This window comes from Amphiura filiformis, chromosome 1 (assembly GCF_039555335.1).
Source record: "Amphiura filiformis chromosome 1, Afil_fr2py, whole genome shotgun sequence".
Classification (NCBI taxonomy): domain Eukaryota; kingdom Metazoa; phylum Echinodermata; class Ophiuroidea; order Amphilepidida; family Amphiuridae; genus Amphiura; species Amphiura filiformis.
The window spans coordinates 54298131-54316637 of record NC_092628.1 but is presented as its reverse complement, the minus strand read 5'-3'; the positions used below and the strand labels follow the sequence as shown (position 1 = coordinate 54316637).

The 18507-nt window shown below is 38.1% G+C and overlaps 1 protein-coding gene across 2 annotated transcripts in view; it reads right to left on the bottom strand.

Annotated features, from left to right (window-relative positions):
- Positions 1–18289, bottom strand: part of LOC140166535 (medium-chain acyl-CoA ligase ACSF2, mitochondrial-like) — a 44154-nt gene extending 25865 nt beyond the window's left edge. Inside the window, exon 1 of one of the 2 annotated variants that reach the window (XM_072190028.1) lies at positions 18105–18289. The gene's annotated coding sequence lies outside the window, so the exon portion shown is untranslated. Of the gene's footprint in view, positions 1–12808; positions 12917–18104 lie in introns of those variants that run through there. The other variant, XM_072190023.1, reaches the window with a different exon arrangement.
- Between the last annotated feature and the right edge of the window lie 218 nt (positions 18290–18507).

Below are 18507 nucleotides of genomic sequence, written 5' to 3'. Positions count from 1 at the left end.
CCCAAGATTAATTATACACATTCACCTTTCACATTACATCACTTCCTGGGGGTTTTCCTGATGGTGCAATAATGAACTGGGGCTTTCCAAGTTCTAAACATAGCTCTGACTTTGTTTACACTAATTTGGGGGAATTCCAAAACGACTTTCCACATCATTATCTTGCACGTACAAGGGGTTTTCCCATCTCATGAAATACTTTCAGCTTGTAAACAAAGTTAAATAATTAAATTAAATCAAATTACTCAGGGCACATCACACCCTCCCCCTTAAAAGAAGAAAGTTCGAATGTAATGAAAACTTTCTTAAATGTTTTCTTCTTTTACATCAACTTCAACATATTATCAACTTTGAGTATTTAACTCATCATACACAGTGACTACTTGTCACACACAACTTCCCTTTTAAAGGAAATTTTTGTTTATCAGCCCTTTTTATGCAATTCTGGACAGGGCATCAGCCATTACATTGTCTTTTCCCTTAATATGTTTGATGTCCAGATTGTACTCTTGCAAGGTCAAACTCCACCTCACCAGTCTTTGGTTTTTGTTCTTCATCCCGATGAAGGTGAGGGATTGTGATCTGTGAAAACAAGCACAGGGTATACTGTGGTACCCAAATACACATCAAAATGTAGCAATGCTAATAGCAATGCTAGACACTCCTTTTCAATTGTGGAGTAATTTCTCTGGTGCTTGTTGAATTGCCTTGAAAAGTAACAAATGGGGTGATCTATTTGATCTTCACCCTCTTGCATCACAACACCTCCACAGCCTATGTCACTGGCATCAACAGTCAACTTGAACTGCTTCTGAAAATCAGGTGCAGTAAGTACTGGTGAACTCATGAGTATTGATTTGACTTTGTGAAAAGCATTTTCACACTGTTCTGACCAAATGAATTTTGCATCTTTCTTCAACAAATCAGTCAAAGGACTTGCTATCTCTGAAAAGTTTGGACAGAACTTTCTATAATAGCCAACCATTCCTAGAAATCTCATGAGTGCCTTCTTGTTTACAGGTGTGGGGTATTGCTCAATTGCTTCAACTTTGGCTTTGATAGGTTTCACCTGACCTTGACCTACAACATATCCTAAATATGTGACTGTGGCATGGCAAAACTCACTTTTTACCAGATTGACTGTCAACTGTACTTCTGACAGCTTCTTAAACAATTGATGGAGTTGTTCCATGTGTTGTTCCCAAGTTTGACTGTAAACTATCAAATCATCTACATACGCTTCACATCCCTCTATGTCTGCCACAATTTGGTTCACCATTCTCTGAAATGTTGCTGGGGCATTTTTCAAACCGAATGGCATAACTTTGTACTGGTAAAGACCAAATGGTGTACAAAAAGCAGAAATCTCTTTGGCACGGTCTGTGAGTGGAACCTGCCAGTACCCTTTCAAAAGATCAAATTTGCTAACAAATTTTGCATTCCCAATTTTGTCTATGCAATCATCAATTCTTGGAATTGGGTACGAGTCTGTCTTTGAATGAACATTTGCAGCTCTCATGTCTGCGACCAATCGGTATGAACCATCAGGCTTGGGAACAAGAATGCATGGTGAACTCCACTCACTACTACTTGGTTCTATGATATCATTGTCTAGCATGTAATTGATCTCATTTTTGAGATGTTCCATTTTCAATGGATTGACTCTGTAAGGATGCTGCTTAATTGGTTTAGTATCACCAACATCTACATCATGAAATGCAGCATTTGTTCTACTTGGAGTATCAGGAAATATATTGTCAAATTTGTGAATCAAATTTGCAATTTGACTTTGTTGATCTTGAGAAAGATGACCTAACTTTGAGTCCAAATTAGTGAGCACGTCAGAATTGTTCAATTTTACATTATACTCTTTGTGCTCCAGCTCTTTATCCTGGTCAAATGTGACATCAGAATTGTCATCTTTACTCTTGTCTACATTGGCAATTTTGTCTACATTATCAGCATGTTTTACTGTACACACAGGTTTTGGAATGCCACTGTCACTTCTTTCAACATACTCTTTGAGCATATTTATGTGGCATAACTGCCTGCTCTTGCGTCTACCAGGAGTCTTGATAATGTAATCTACTTCACCCACTTTTGACTCTACCTCACATGGACCATGATATCTGGCTTGTAATGGGTGTCCTGGAATTGGAAACAGTACTAGAACTTTGTCACCTGGTTTGAACACTCTCTCTTTGGCATGTTTATCATACCATTGTTTCATTTTGGCCTGACCCTGTTTCAAGTTCTCTTTGGCGATATCAGTTACTCTGTTAAGCCTATGCTTAAAATTGGAGACATAATCCAACAAATTGATATCTGATTTCTCATTGAGCCACTTTTCTTTCAACAACTTTAAGGGTCCGCGTACTGTGTGTCCAAATACTAACTCAAAAGGACTAAATCCTAAAGTTTCCTGAACAGCTTCCCTAGCAGCAAACAACAACAAGTGTACTCCCTCATCCCAGTCCCTCTGAAATTCCAAACAGTATGTCCTGATCATGTTTTTCAATGTTTGGTGGAACCTTTCTAGTGCACCTTGTGATTCTGGATGGTAAGCACTTGAGGTATACTGTTCTATACCTAATTGATACATGACCTGCTGAAATACTCCAGAAGTAAAGTTTGATCCTTGGTCTGACTGTATGGACTTGGGGAGCCCCACAAATGTGAAGAACTTAGTTAAAGCTTTCACTATAGTCACTGCTTTAATATTTCTCAAGGGTATGGCTTCAGGAAAGCGTGTTGACGCGCACATAATTGTCAGAAGGTATTGATTACCTGACTTAGTCTTTGGTAGGGGGCCTACACAATCAATAATAACCCTACTAAATGGTTCATCAAAGGCTGGAATTGGCTTCAATGGAGCAGGAGGTATTTTCTGATTTGGCTTCCCTACTACTTGGCATATGTGACATGTTTTGCAATATTCAGAAACATCTTTTCTGAGAGTGGGCCACCAGAAATGTCTCAGAATTCTTTCATCAGTTTTCTTAACACCCAAATGCCCTGCCATGGGACTATCATGTGCTATGTTAATAACTTCAGTGTGGTAGACTTGTGGTACCACAATTTGGTGCACTACCTTCCACTCTTCATCGGCAGGTGCATCAAGGGGGCGCCATTTTCTCATTAGCACATCATCTTGTTTGTAAAAACAGACAGAATTTTGTTCTGCTTCTTCTAGGGTCAATGCCCTTTGATTGATCTCTTTGAGTTCTGGGTCATTTTGTTGCTCCAGAATTAGCTTGTCATGACTTAATGGGTCTTTCATGGTTTCCTCAATTTGTTCATGCTCAGAGGCTGTGTCATTTTGAGGGGTATTTTTATCCCCAGGAGAAAGAAGTTTATCTTCTTTCTCATTCAACTTTGACACAAATGTGTCTTCCAAATTGTAGCCTAAGTCATCAATTTGGTTGTCCTCAATTGTTTCTAATGAGGCTCTCTTACTCATTGCCCGTGTCACTGCACATGCAGGAAATATCTCCTCTTCCTCACTATTATCATCCTGTATACAGGGCTTATCTGTGACTATTGGGTCAGGAAAAACCTTCCCCCCAAATCATTTCCTAGCAACATGGACACTCCCTTGACTGGCAATTCATGTCTAACTCCTATGGTTACAGGACCAGAAACCAAGTCAGATGTCAAGTTAATTTTGTGGAGAGGTACACTAATTATTTCCATCCCAATACCCTGGATCAAAGCATTACCTGCTGAACTATCCTCATTAAAGGGCAAAGTTCCTTCCAGAATCATAGACCGTGCACAACACGTATCTCGTACAATCTTAATGGGCTTTGGACTACCATTATCACCAAGTGATACCACTCCCTCTAACACAAATGGTTCAAATTCTTCACACACCTTGTCTGTCTCACTTCCCTTTTGTGGGAATTCTTGTTTCTTGATTTGACTGACTTGTTTCTTTGACACAAGTGACACTGCACATCCTACAGTATTACTAGCAGTTTGCTGCTGTTTTGTGCGTCTTGTCTGCCTTTTAAGAAATAACACTGGGTCATCGTATGCCCTGGTCTCTTACAATGAGTACAAGTTACTTTGGCTTTAAATTCAGTCCCAAATTTTGCTCTGTTACCTGAACTCCCTGGGGTCCCTCTACCACCAGCACTATGCTGTGAATTAGACTGAGGTTTCACTTCTTGTGTACCACCCTGATTTGCTCTAGGTTGATTATGGCTGAACCTGTTTGAATAACTTCTGTTATGACTAAATCTACTCGCATTCAATTTATGAGTTAAGCCATAGTCGTCCGCCATTGTCGCCGCCTCATTTAGCGTCTTAATTTTGCTAGCGCTTTCATCCAAATGGGTTTTAATGTCAACGTGGACACATTTCTTGAACTCTTCTATAAGAACTAATTGCTTAAGTTGGCCGAAATCATCTTTGACTTCTTTTGAACCAAGCCACCTGTCAAACATTTGTTCTTTCACTCTAGCAAATTCTACATGGGTTTGATCTGATTGCTTTCTTGAATCTCTGAACTTTTGTCTGTATGCTTCAGGCACCAGCTCATAGGCCTTGAGAACTGCCTGTTTGACTTCTTCATAATCATTACACTTCTCTATTGGTAGAGCTGAGTAAGTTTCCCTGGCCTTCCCCACAAAACTACTTTGTAACAGTAGGGTCCAATGCTCTGGAGGCCATTTCAAATTTGTAGCTACCTTTTCAAAATGTTGAAAGTACTCGTCAACTTCTTTTTCTTTGAATTTAGGCACAAGCTTTACATACTTTGTAACATCAAAGCCTGACTTTGACTTTGAGGAGAAACTTGATGAGTATTTGTCACCTAGCTTAGCCAACTTCTCTTGTTCAAACTCAATTTCTTTTTCTTTCAAATGTGCTTCCAGCGCCATCTTTTCATGGCGCGCTTTGTCTTCCATTGCCATTTTCTGTTTCTCAAGTTCCAATTTTGCCACCTTTTCCTTTTCTTCAATAAACATTTTCTGTTTTTCCATATCTAGCCTTTCTTGTTTTTTCTTTATTTTCATTCTCTAACTTGATCATTTCCAGTTTTTCTTTTTGGCCCATTTCTATTTTCCTCAGTTCTAATTGAATTTCCAACTCTTTCAATTTAACTGCAGAGTCCCCACCGATTTCAGTTTCGACCTCTTTTCTCTTGCCCAAAATGGATTCATCAAAATACTCTTCATCAACTAAAACCTCAATCAAGACATTTTTGATTATTTGTCTTCTTGTAGTTTGCTTTACTTTCAAGTCATAATGTTTGGCAAGTGCTAATAAATCAGGCTTCTTCAACTTATCAAATTTCTCCCAATCTATAGTTTCAAGAAACTCTTCAGCTTTGAACTCTGCCATACTGTACTTTCACTTTTAAGACTCAGTAAATGAATGTCAACTTTTTTACAGTGTATTATCCCGGACGAGAGCCCCCAGTTTCTGTTACGAGTCGTACTTGACTCAAGGCCAAAAATTACCTTTTACCCGAACTCACACGAATGCACAACACAAATACACTGTTTGATTAAGCTAACATAATCTAAGTCTTTAATTGAAAACAAAGTATGCTTGGTACATACATGTATAACAACAATTACAATAAAATCACACAATCAGTTTTATACTATAGGTACTTAACCAGCGGTCTTCTTGTTGGTGATTCTAGAGTTCTTGCAATGTTCTGGACGACTGATGTAATATATCCTTATTCACTTGTTCTGCGAAAATCAGCGACGTCCATCGTACTCTTGCATTTATAAATCCTTGCACATAAAATCCTCATACGAAAATGATGATGCTTCCTCCAATCTCCTTTGCGCTGCTATCTCCACAATATCTCCTTGCGCTGCTTTCTCCACAAATATATCTCCTTGCGCTGCTTTCTCCAAAAATGGTGTTTTTTCCACCAACCTCTCTTTTTCCAGGGAACAGGTTTCTTTAACACAGCTCCGCTGTTTTTGACAGATGCGTGGCCTTCACAAACCCAGCAAACTCCAGCAATTTGACAGAAGAACTTTTAATCCTTTGATGAGGAAGAGCACTTTTGTGTGCTCGCTGTCTTCTTCGTTGCTGTATTAAAATTAGCTCAATTATTGGCTATATAAACTGGTTAAAATGTATTTCTTTTTTGAAGCACGAAGACCATCACACACATGTGGAGTTTTCAATCTCACATGACATTCTGTAAAGTCCCAACAAAAACCTCCAGCTTTTTATATCAGTACTCATGCCAAAAACCCATCATCTATTAATAAACCATTACTTCAATCACATTTTCACAACATTGCTGCAATCTTGGGATTTCCCAAATTAATTATACACATTCACCTTTCACATTACATCACTTCCTGGGGGGTTTTCCTGATGGTGCAATAATGAACTGGGGCTTTCCAAGTTCTAAACATAGCTCTGACTTTGTTTACACTAATTTGGGGGAATTCCAAAACGACTTTCCACATCATTATCTTGCACGTACAAGGGGTTTTCCCATCTCATGAAATACTTTCAGCTTGTAAACAAAGTTAAATAATTAAATTAAATCAAATTACTCAGGGCACATCACAACATACTATGATGGCACACCAAAACTGCTACACACCCCTCTTCGCAACAACACAAACCTGCGTCTCTTCCCCCGTCCCACATACTATGAAGGCACATCCGATAAACAAACATCATACCTGCCACACACTCTCCTTGCACACCCAACAACACAAGTATGCATCTCTTCCCTCGTCCCACACATTATGAAGGCACATCCGATAAACAAACATAAAAAATGCTACACACCCCTCCTTTCACACCCAGCAACACACACCTGCACCACTTCCTCCATCACAGACACAATGAAGGCACACCCTATAGACGAATCCAATTTCAGGCATTCCTACACCTCAATGGCAGCCATAGCCGCGACGGGGACCCAGCTATGACACCTAAAATGTGAAATGATGCGGTCTTGAAGGGTATTTTAAACTGCATTATATCACCCGTGTTACACGTAAACAAAAGAATGATGACATTTTACACCACAAAAGAATCTAACATCGAATTTTAAGCGGATTTAATCCACCCAGTTGGGCACTCACAACACCTGTTTGGTGCATGCGGGGACCCGATAATGGCCGACCAAATCCTGACCATGACTTGGCTCGTTGGATTCGTCTCTACAGACAATTCAATGGTTGAATCGAGACACCGTAGAATCTTAGCTTTGCTTTTTTTATATAGTTGTTCAAAGGAAGTCTCCGGCAATAATAACATTACGCCTTATATTGACCATGAATGAAAACGAATTAAAAAAAAAGCGCGATGTTCAAAATTCTCACGACGAAATTGTAGGGCAATGACGTATTCGTTATTTGTGCTCAATTGTGGTCAGCCTTCATTGTATTACTGGGACGTCATATGAATATATCAATAAGCAACGTATATGCCTAGATGTATTCATATCCAGACTGGCTATCGCAAACTTCGTAACTTAACTCAAAATGAAGAGTTCGTTTCAAAAGGGATTAAATCCTCTTCTGAGAAAATCAACGTTTGTTAAAAATAAGGATGTTGCGCTTATATTACTTATTTTCTGCCCAATGAAAGATACCATAATATGTTCAAGCTTAAAACCCGGTTTGGTTTCATTTTCACTGACTGTATTTTCCATGTATTTCTTTATTTTCGGACACAAGTGGATTTAATCTGTTTGGAAACAAACATATTTGACCAGTTTCAGAAAACTACTTTACCAGAAAATGTTTATATAAAAATAAGGTGTACCTGAAAGACAATATCATACCACACTGACCAGAAAACCACATTTAAATACCTCTTAAACTTTTTTGAGCCATGTTATGAGAAAACTGCCAATTTTGACTATTTTGCATAGTTAATAGTTTACCAAAATTTAGAGGTTTAAACCTTTGATCACAACACAAAAATTTGCGTACCTGGAATTTTCAGTCGACACTTCGACTTTCATCAACAGACTGGCAACTCAATTCAGAGGTCAGCGACCTTTCGGACACTTGACCCCAAAATCGGGTCGTACACTCTAGGTAGCTTGTATCGGTTTCGTCTCTGTTCAGCGATGGCTGGTTCACTCTGATATAGATGGCCTCCTTCCCCGGGCCTCCTTCACACCACGCTCAAAATATCTGGGTTCCTTGTCCAATTCAATTCACCTCAATTCAGAGGTCGCTGACCTCTGAATTGAGTTGCCAGCCTGCTGATGAAAGTCGAAGTGTCGACTGAAAATTCCAGGTACGCAAATTTTTGTGTTGTGATCAAAGGTTTAAACCTCTAAATTATGTTTACTACCAACACATATGAACTTTCATTCTAATAGTTTACCAAGTTTATGCCCAACCTGGCATTGCTTTGACATTTAAGTCCCCATATGACCTTTGACCTCGAATGATTCCATTTACCAAGTTTCAGCCCAGTCGGACAAAGTGATGATGTGACAGGATTAACTACCAAATAGCAATCATTTTTGAATATATCGCATTGCACTCTTACGTTTACGCGGGTGTTGCATGCACCAGGGGACTCAAGCAGTGCAGCAAATTTGTGACAATCAACCTGAAATGGGCGATGAAATATTTTTTCTTTAAAGGTCATATCCCGGCATAAATGAAGTCCACCAACAACCGCTCAATCAAAACATGTTTTTCCTTAGCAATTTGCAAAATTGTTCCTTAGCAATTTGCAAAATTGCTAAGGTCTGTTTCTGTCAAGTTCTTTGTTTGTTTCTTTCTTTGCACAGCCGCCATCGGCGCTGTGCATTCTTTTTACCGCGTTCTTCTTCTTTCTTCTTTCTTCTGTCAACATTATCATAATCGGCCATCGTAGCCACATGCTTTCAGGCATGTTGACCATACTTGGTCAGTAGAACCGTTAGGTGGTGCCACATATGTCACATGATCAACTTCCGGTCAAATGTCATCCACTTCCGGTCAATGGCCAAAACTTGGATTTTCACTAAAAATGCTACTCCTCCCACATATTACATAGCATCGTGACGTCACTTACACACATCCATTATCTATAGCCAGTGTCTAAAAGTTCCTCACAGAATTGGGATCAAAGGTCATTAAGGGGTCACTTCCGGTAAAAGTCTGAAAAATTTGTAAAAAATATTCAAAAAATCACTGTCTTTACAAATTACATAGCAGAGAGTCGCCATTAGCACACATGCATCGCTACTAGCTAGGGTCTTTAGGATGCCTAAAGTTTTGGGGTCAAAGGTCATTAAGGGGTTACTTCCGGTCAAAAACCAAAATTATCAAAAAGGTTTAAATTTTTTAATCTCAAAATGTAAACAGACCAGAGTAATATAATCATCATACATGAATCAGTGTTACCTGATGTATGCATGGTATTTTTATTTTGGGGGTCAAATGTCATTAAGGGGTCACTTCCTGTTTTTAGCTAAATAACTTTAAGAATTTTTATCTCGACAACTAAACAAAGTAGAATTTTTAAATTAAAATTGGAACAATGCATTTTGTCGGTGTACGTGTGGTTTTTTTTCATTGAAGACAAAGGTCATTAAAGGGGTCAAAAAGTCAATATAAATTTAAAAAAAAATCAAAATCCATGTATAAGTTCCGATTAAGCTGAAATTCACCACGAATATTCCTTATGACATCCTAAGCACTATGTAATATTTTTGCGGGGTCAAAGGTAATTAAGGGATCACTTCCGGTTCTCACAGATTCGGGGTCATAACTCATTTGTCACTGCTGGCTGTGCATCCTCGCGGTCGCAGGCGAACGCAATCAGATCTCGTTCTTTCTTTCTGTCAATCTTATAATGAGCCACCGTAGCCATATGCTTTGAGCCATGTTGACCATAGTTGGTCATTAGGACCATTGGGTGGGGGGACAAATGAAACATGATCAACTTCAGGTCAAAGGTCATCCACTTCCGGCCAATGGCCAAAAACGTGATTTCACTAAAAATGCTACTCCTTCCACAAATTACACAGCACGATGATGGCACTTTGGTACATGCATCAGCTATACTCAGTGTCTAAAAGTTATTGTCCAGAATCGGGGTCAAAGGTCATTAAGGGGATACTTCCGGTATATGACCAAATACCCTAAATGCTGCTGCTGTCGCAAATATATATAGTACAACAATGTTACTTGGTCATCAGGACTAATTGCTGGTGGCACAAATGTCACATGACCAACTCAAGGTCAAAGGTCATGGAAAGGTTATTATGGCCGAAAATGTTATTTCCTATTATTTTTACTAAAACTGCTACTCCTTACTAAATTACACAGCAAGATGACATCACTTGACACATACATTAGCCTTGAGGTCAAAGGTCATACGAAGGTCATTATGGCTGATGTGATTTTCTGTTCTGTTACTAAAAATTCTAAGTCATTCCACAAATTATAGCATGACATTACTTGCATAGGCCTACAACCATTGGGGTCAAAGGTCATTGGGTTAAAGGTCATTGGGGTCAAAGGTCATGTAGGTATTACTTCCAGTATGTAGCAAATTACCTTAGGAAGTCGCACTATAATAGCGCATGACCAAAGTTGCACCGAAATATTTACATGAATATTGAATAATTTTTGGTTAGGCCAAATAAAAATAATAATGTTTTGCGTCTTCTCCCGCTTCCTTTTTTGAGGTTTCTTCAATTATATTTTTATTTTTTGAAATTCAGTTATAACATTAAAAAAAATGTCTTGGGAGTAAAGATGCTTTCTATAGCCTTGTCAATATACAAGAAACACTTTTGGAAGGTTTTGTGATAATTAGAGGAGGCCTATCTCTTTGAACACGATATAAAAAGAGGCCTCCTCCTTTTTCCAGGCATTATTGTGTGCGCTCAACAGTTCTAATTATGGGTATTTGCACCAATTTTACGATAAAAAATAAAAATCCCCCTCTTCCTCCTTTTTGAAACATGTTTTTTATTTTACTTGGCCTTATCAAAATGATTTCACATACTGTAATAGTATGGAAAATAATTATGTAAATACTACACATCTGTTCATACATGTATATTCCAATGAATTATACATATGCTGGACCTTTTGAACTCGCATATGCTATAGTTGAGCTAACGAATTAACCTTGGTCTCTAGCCAAATTCCAAAGTTATAGTGCATTTAAAAAAAAATCAGCATAATATACTACCTCTTCCATGTATTCATGCTATATAGCTGGGCTAATTAGCTATAGGCCTAGGTAATTAGCTATTGCTAAGGTCGCGTATATGTGTATGCGCAATTAGCTCTAGTTCTCATTCACTCTGTTTTTCCTGTACACTAGTGACGACTGACGAGAGCTTTATGCCATAAGAATGAAGATATAATCCAAATGACCTTTGTATAGGCATAGACAGGTAGTGCATATTTCCAGTCTATGACTCGTTGAGAAAAAGAAGAAATAAAATTTCAATCATTTTAAGTGCAAAAGTTTACATAAGCTAAGGTAATAACTTTAAAAATAGCTAGATTTGTGGTACATTTTAGTCATTTAAAGGCATTTTGGCAGCCATTTTTTCAATCTATCACAGCTTTCCAGTTACAAAAGTGGGCTTGAGTCAATATTATACCATATTTGCAAATATAATAATATAAAAAATCTTACAATTACTGCAAATCTCTATTTAAATGCCATTATATGGGATTTTAAAGCACTTTGGCGGCCATTTTGAAAAAGAAAGCGCCCGCTATCATTGTTTTTCGTTTACAAAAGTAGGCTTGAGTCAATATTACACCATATTTGCAAATAAAATAAAATAAAAAATCTCACAACGAATCGCCGTGTAATACCTATGGCGTTACTTTTCGTTGCCTTCATTCCATAGTGGGGTATTAATAGGTCCGATACGTCACTATGGAATGTGCGCCACTATAACATGCGATGTTTTTCATCTTTGCCGATATTTCTTAATTATAAAATCTGTATAAAGAGTGGCGTATGATCGATATGCCACTATTGAAAACACAAATTTTCACTTTGTAACGATACTCCACATTTAATTAATTAGCTAATTGTGATTGATGAGACTTGCAAAAATGAACTTAGAGAACATCATTAAAAATATGTGTACCAATTTTAACAAAAATGACCAAAAATCACTATACGCCACTATGGAATGCAGTCGACGAATTTTGAGTTCAACAGAATGCGTTCATCATGATTCATAATAACATAATTATTTTCATTTCTCAAAATTCGACTATGGCATTGTATAACCAGATGACTGTTCGCAGTCCCAAAAGACCCCCGTTTACTTGTTCACAGCTCCAAAAACCTCTTTTTACCGGTATGCCGTCAGCTCCCAAAGACCCACCACCTCAAAATACCCGGGGAACATACCCACCAAATGTTTAAGAAGTGTGTGCCCCACACAGTGTCATCGACCCGATATCTTCATGGCAGAAATCGCCATGGTAGGTTGAATCCACAGCCACGCATGACCATTTTGTTCCGATCTGTTTAATAGTTTTGAGACGCATAATGAGCCGAGGGACATCCGACTAAGGCTACTGATAATAGCCTGGTAATTGACCTCTCTGTGTGTGAGTGAGCATATTCATCATTTTCTACCTTGGTATCCAAAGATTTATTGCCTGAATATCAAATCGTGCACAGCACATTCATGTGTATCGATCCCGTGTATTCATCTTAGTGTTTCATCTGCTGTACAATGTAATTATTAACCAGGCGATGTCGGTGTGCCCTAGCCTGCTCTCTTTCCGTTTGCAACGCTTTGACCGGGAGGCAATAGCAGCAGACAAACAAATAACCCATAAAGCTACGCAGTATGACATGTAGACCTACTCACCATACAACTGTCCTAGTACCTCCATCCGGGACCCATCCGGCGCATTATCTTGCCTACACGTATTTCACCATGTAAATACCCCCAGAGATCCACGACTTTACATAATCATCACTCATTTCTTACCTCCTTTATATTGCACTTCCCTGCTTATATATAATTCTTATAAATCATTTTCAACCATTTGATATAATTATTATTACTGACCTCAACCTCCCTAAATCCTTTTGGCATATGGTTGTTGTCGAATTCCTATATGAGAAGATAATTTGACAACAATAAAACAACCCTGCCAGCTCCTGCCAAAATAATATCTCACATACATTACTGTAAATTACATAACTGTTGTATAACTGATGATTCAATTCCCATTCATGTATGTTGCCATTTCGAGGTTCTACCCAAAACTTGATGACCATGCAAGGAGCAAATAGTTCATAGAGCAGTGAAAGATCTTACGACTAACAGTACAAACTTTAATTCGAAATCGCAAATCCGGTGTAAGTTTCTTTGTAGAATCCGGGGGGGGGGGGGCACTAGGGTATCAGGCGCGTCCATGGACTCACAAAAAGCACCCTAAACAAGTATTTCTGAGACTGAAATTTGCACCCCTAAACAAGTATAAGTAGCGCGATTTGCTGCCCTAAACAAGTAGTTGTCTTTTCCCTAACCCTAAACAAGTAATTGATGCAATTATTAAAATTACCCCTTAACAAGTAAACAAACACACAGAAACCGGTACTGCCTTGGTCAATTTTGGAAATAACTTGGGCCAAAAACGTGTTATAGGTGACAATTAATCAAGCCCAGTAGGCTTCAACAAATTTTATTTTCTTATCCGATCGAGCATACAATAGTCATTCACAGCATCTTGCGAATGATAGTGCGCTTTGGCAAAAACTGCATTACTCATTTCATAGTGAGCGTGTAGAAGAATTCAAATATCACAGATATACTTTTGTATATAGGTACTGTAGTTCTTGAGTTATGCTCTAAAGTGGGCTGAAACAACACTTTTGTAAAACGTATATACCCAGCGAACACAAAAACGTTATATTTTGGGTTTTGGTTTAGGTAAAAACGTTTTAATAACATTAAAATGTCGGGTTATATAAAGGTCATTGTTTTAAAACGTTTTGTATAAAAACACACTACAACAATATTTTAAAAATGTTTTCGAAATGTCATTGTAAACTATTTTTGCAAACATTTTTGGGCAAATATTTTGTCAACACTTAAATAACATTATGTTAAAATATTTGCACCCAGCAAAAACAGAAATGTTCTTAAAATGTTTTTTTACAAAACGTTTTAATAACATTTAAATGTCGAGTTACACTGATAGCCAAAATGGAGTCAAGTGACTCTATAAGTGGAGTAAACTAGCACTGACTCTCCAAATGAGTCACCTGATTATCACAGGAGAGTCAGTTGACTCTACCTGTGGGGTCAATTGACTCTACATTCAGAGGCGTCGACGGAGTCAAGAAAGTTATGACTCTTCAAGGGAGTCAGACTCTGTAATTGCTTGGCTCTTGACACCATGGAATGTATATTCTCCCATTCCTAGGGGATGGTGGTCAAGCCAAAATTTCTCCATTGTGTCGTCTGACAATCGCCTATGGCGTGAAACTTATAGCAAGGGGGTGACACTAAATTCACGGTTGTTCTATTAGCAACGCAAAATCTATGAAAAATTCAGCTGGTTTACTAGCTAGAAAGTGAGGCCAGTTATCGATCCGTTATAGCTCGTTATGAATAATTCATGTTCGACCCTTGGATCATGTTAATTGAGTTTGGCAAATAACAACGTTGTTAGTTTTGCGAACTTTGCCTGTTCAATGAGAGTATAGCGCGCCCCAATACATCTGGGCACAAAACAGGCGAAAACGATCCAGTTTAATGAAATGGCGGACGGGTATTCCCATCAGGCACCAGTGATATGTTTTTTCAAAGAAAGTCTACTAATTTGATATGAAATGACATTTTGCAATAGCAAAGTCAAAATTAGGACTTGCTGTCAATAATATGAAGGAAATTATGTGACAGAGGCAAGGTGGGAAATACAAGTAGTATTTAAGTTATAATAACCTTTGATACCCGACCTGACCTTTCATCATGGCGCCTTATTCGTCTTTATGTATTTCTATTATGCTCTCAAGTAAAATAAAATACCAATCTGCTCTGAGCAGACAATGTTACTTGGCTCCCAGCATGAATTATTGATTTTATACGGAAGTAAAGAAATGCATAGTGTATGTGCATGATGTGCAAGCATACTCCAAATATTTACGGTAAATCTGAATAGTGGTCACATGTTAACATATCATGTGTTCGGGAAATCACGTGGCAACATTTTAAGATTTCAGGCTTGTTTACTAGTTAATTGCCATTTGTACTCTTTATTATTTATCTTTGTTAATTAACATATATTTTAAATGCTGATAAATCGTGGTTGGCTACCCATGATATCTGTTAAATTCAATGTTTTATGAATATAATTCTACCACGCAGAGGGGTCACGCAGCAGAATTTCACATCACCTGACTTAGCTACATTTCGAAGCTCTGCTCTTCAAATTCATGTAAATTTCAAAGTTTATACATTTAATATATTTAATATGATACTAATTTTTGTTATAACCAACTGGTACACGAAATATACTAGCTTATTACCTATACAGAAAGGTGATTATCAGCCTTCACTCAGCAAATTGACATGCCCGGCATATGCAGCCATTCTCCGTCTGGATAACATGACTGTCGCCCTCAATACGTCTGGGCGCAAATTTAAATAACAATACGCTATTTACATATCAATGCGGCCTCATGCTAATTAAAGCTGCCCCATCCAGGAGTTCATCTATGCTTATAGTAAAAGAAACTTAGAGTAAAATCTCCTATACCAGGGAACTTCTATTATTATCGGGAATTGCCGGTCACACATGATCGTACACAAGGTCGTAGGCAATCGGTCGGACCTCGTCTGCCCAGAACATATTGACCCAGGTCAGCATAGCGCCATATCCTTCCCGACATGCTTAGTAGCCAAGTTCGTAGAAGCACATCTGTGGTAGAAGAGTGGATCCACACACTACATGTATGTACACAAATATACATTTGGCCACATTTTCTTATACGATAAATACGAATTTATTAAACATGGTAAAATATTCTCTAGCAAATCGGTTAAATGATGGAACTGGTAGGCATATTATAAATTCGGGATATTAAATATCTTCCTGACCAGCCAGATCTGCGCATGGTCAAAGACGAGGATAGACGAGTATCAGACCGACGCAAACTGGCTTAGTCTCCACATCAGTCAGTTTGGTTCCGCCCCTCCACAGGGAGCGTAACCTGTGTAGGAGACTCGGTCGGACCTCGTCTCTCCCCATCGATTGTGACCTGTAATCCCCGACATTGCCCTTATGAACTTACCTCCGCCTGTCTATACTTTGAATTTTTATCTTGATGTACATCTATGTGTATCATTATTGTGTCGTTTTTGGACTGTCGGAGTGACCCTGTAATGGAGTCAGGGTGACTCTATTAATGGAGTCTGGGTTACTCTAGGAGCAGAGTCCAGCCACTACGCGACTCTATGTCTAAAATGACTCTATATTGGGAGTCAAATGACTCCTGTGTAGAGTCATCAACAGTAACTCTTCAACGGAGTCAAGAAATTTATGACTCTTCAAGGGAGTCAAATGACTCCCAATATGGAGATATTTTAGACATAGAGTCGCAGAGTGGCTGGACTCTGCTTTTAGAGTCACAGACTCCAGTTTAGCTTTCAGTGTATATAAAGGTCGTGAAAACATTTTAAAAACGTTATTGTAAATATTTTGGGCAAACATTTTTGCAAAATATTTTTTCAACCCCAAAATAACATTCTGTTTAGAATGATTTGTACCAAATTTTCAAAAATGTTTTTGGAATGTTATTAAAACGTTTTTATACCCTTTATATAACCCGACATTTAAAGGGGCATTTCGTGATCCACAGCCTCATCCCCCCACTTTTCTCAAAAAAAGTTGAGATTTTTATATCACTGGAAACCTCTGGCTACATAATGTTTATGTACAAAATATATTCATTTAGCAAAGATATCGTGAAATTTGAATTTCGTTGTGGTGCACCAGAACGAAATTACAACGCATTGTCTATGGAGCAGTGTAATACACATAATCATCCGAGATAATCATGCATAACTCGCGAACGCAAAATCGTAATCAACTGAAATTTTGGGAATAGGTTTTTTTCGTGGATATCTAATGACAAATGACATAAATAGAGGATGCTAGGATCACCCTCCTTTAAATGTTTTCTGTAAAACATTTGTGTTTGCTGTGCAGTCAATTACCAGCAAATGTTATTTAATGTTATGAAAACGTTTTATACCATTTTATAACCTTTTGTGAATGATGTCGAAAACGTTTTGTGTTTGCTGGGTAACTCATTTTAATGTTGTTATAACAACAATAAATTAAGTCTTCAAAGTATAGGTGGGCAATTCTGTGAAAAGTGGACTTTTCCCCAAATTTAGACCATTTTTGATCAAAAAAGCTTTAAAAATCTATTTTTTGGCTCGCTACGATCGCAAAGTCTCACATTTTTGAACTTTTTATATACTTTTGCATGGGGGGGGCAAGGGATGTAAGGCCACCGAAAGGAGTACAAGGTAGATTCATAAACCATTATTTGTATTTGAAAGATAATTTGAAAGCATTCATTGTTACGCCGCCACCGTTTAATGCGAAGAACAATAGGTCAAGCTTGGATCACCCCCAATTTGTCAATTCTGCTATATCAGAACTGTTGCGCAAGCGTTGTATTATTGAAGTAGATTCACCCCCTATTGTTGCAACCCTTTGACAGTGGCCAAGGGCAAAAAGTTAAGGTTGGTACTCGATCTGCGTCACCCAAATCAGTTCGTGTTCATAACACTGAAGTTAATACCAGGACTTAAAATACATTTCGCAGGTCCTTGATTTTAATCAATTTTACGCCAGTTTTTATCTAGAATCTGGTTACCACCATGTTGACATTTTCCCTCCCCACAAAAAGTATTTTGGATTTGCTTGGCGCTTTGATTCCAATGCGAGAGTTAGATATTTTGTATTTAGAGTTTTGCCGTTCGGCCTTTCAAGTGCTTGTTGTTTGTTTACAAAACTCACTAGACCGCTCACTGAACATTTACAGATGCTGCGTTCTACTTAGTGAGCACCACATTAGATTGTGCTTACAAGAAGTATTTATAGAATAAATAAATTTAAAAAAATACATGTAATATTTACCGTACGCTCGTATATAGCGCAAAGCGATGTAATTTCGTTGACAATGGTGAATCATCAGAATCAGATCTCATCAACTAGGCCGGTTGCAGCCGAACCCGCAAACCTATCCCCCACAAATAGATAGTAACATCCACCAATTATCTCAGCGGTTCCCCAGTTTTTGATAACTTATCGTCGATTTTGAAAGCAGGCGGAAACCGGAGATCCCGGATTATGATACAATTCATACGTGACGTATTGGTATGACACTATAATTTAGCCAATTATAGAACCTGTTTCGTGCATATATTATGACGTCAGCTGGCCATGTATTTATGTACATCGAGATTGAGACATAGTGGTTAATTGGTAATTCAACAACTCTTCCTATACCTTTGTACAGGAGCCAACCGTTGTTAATCCG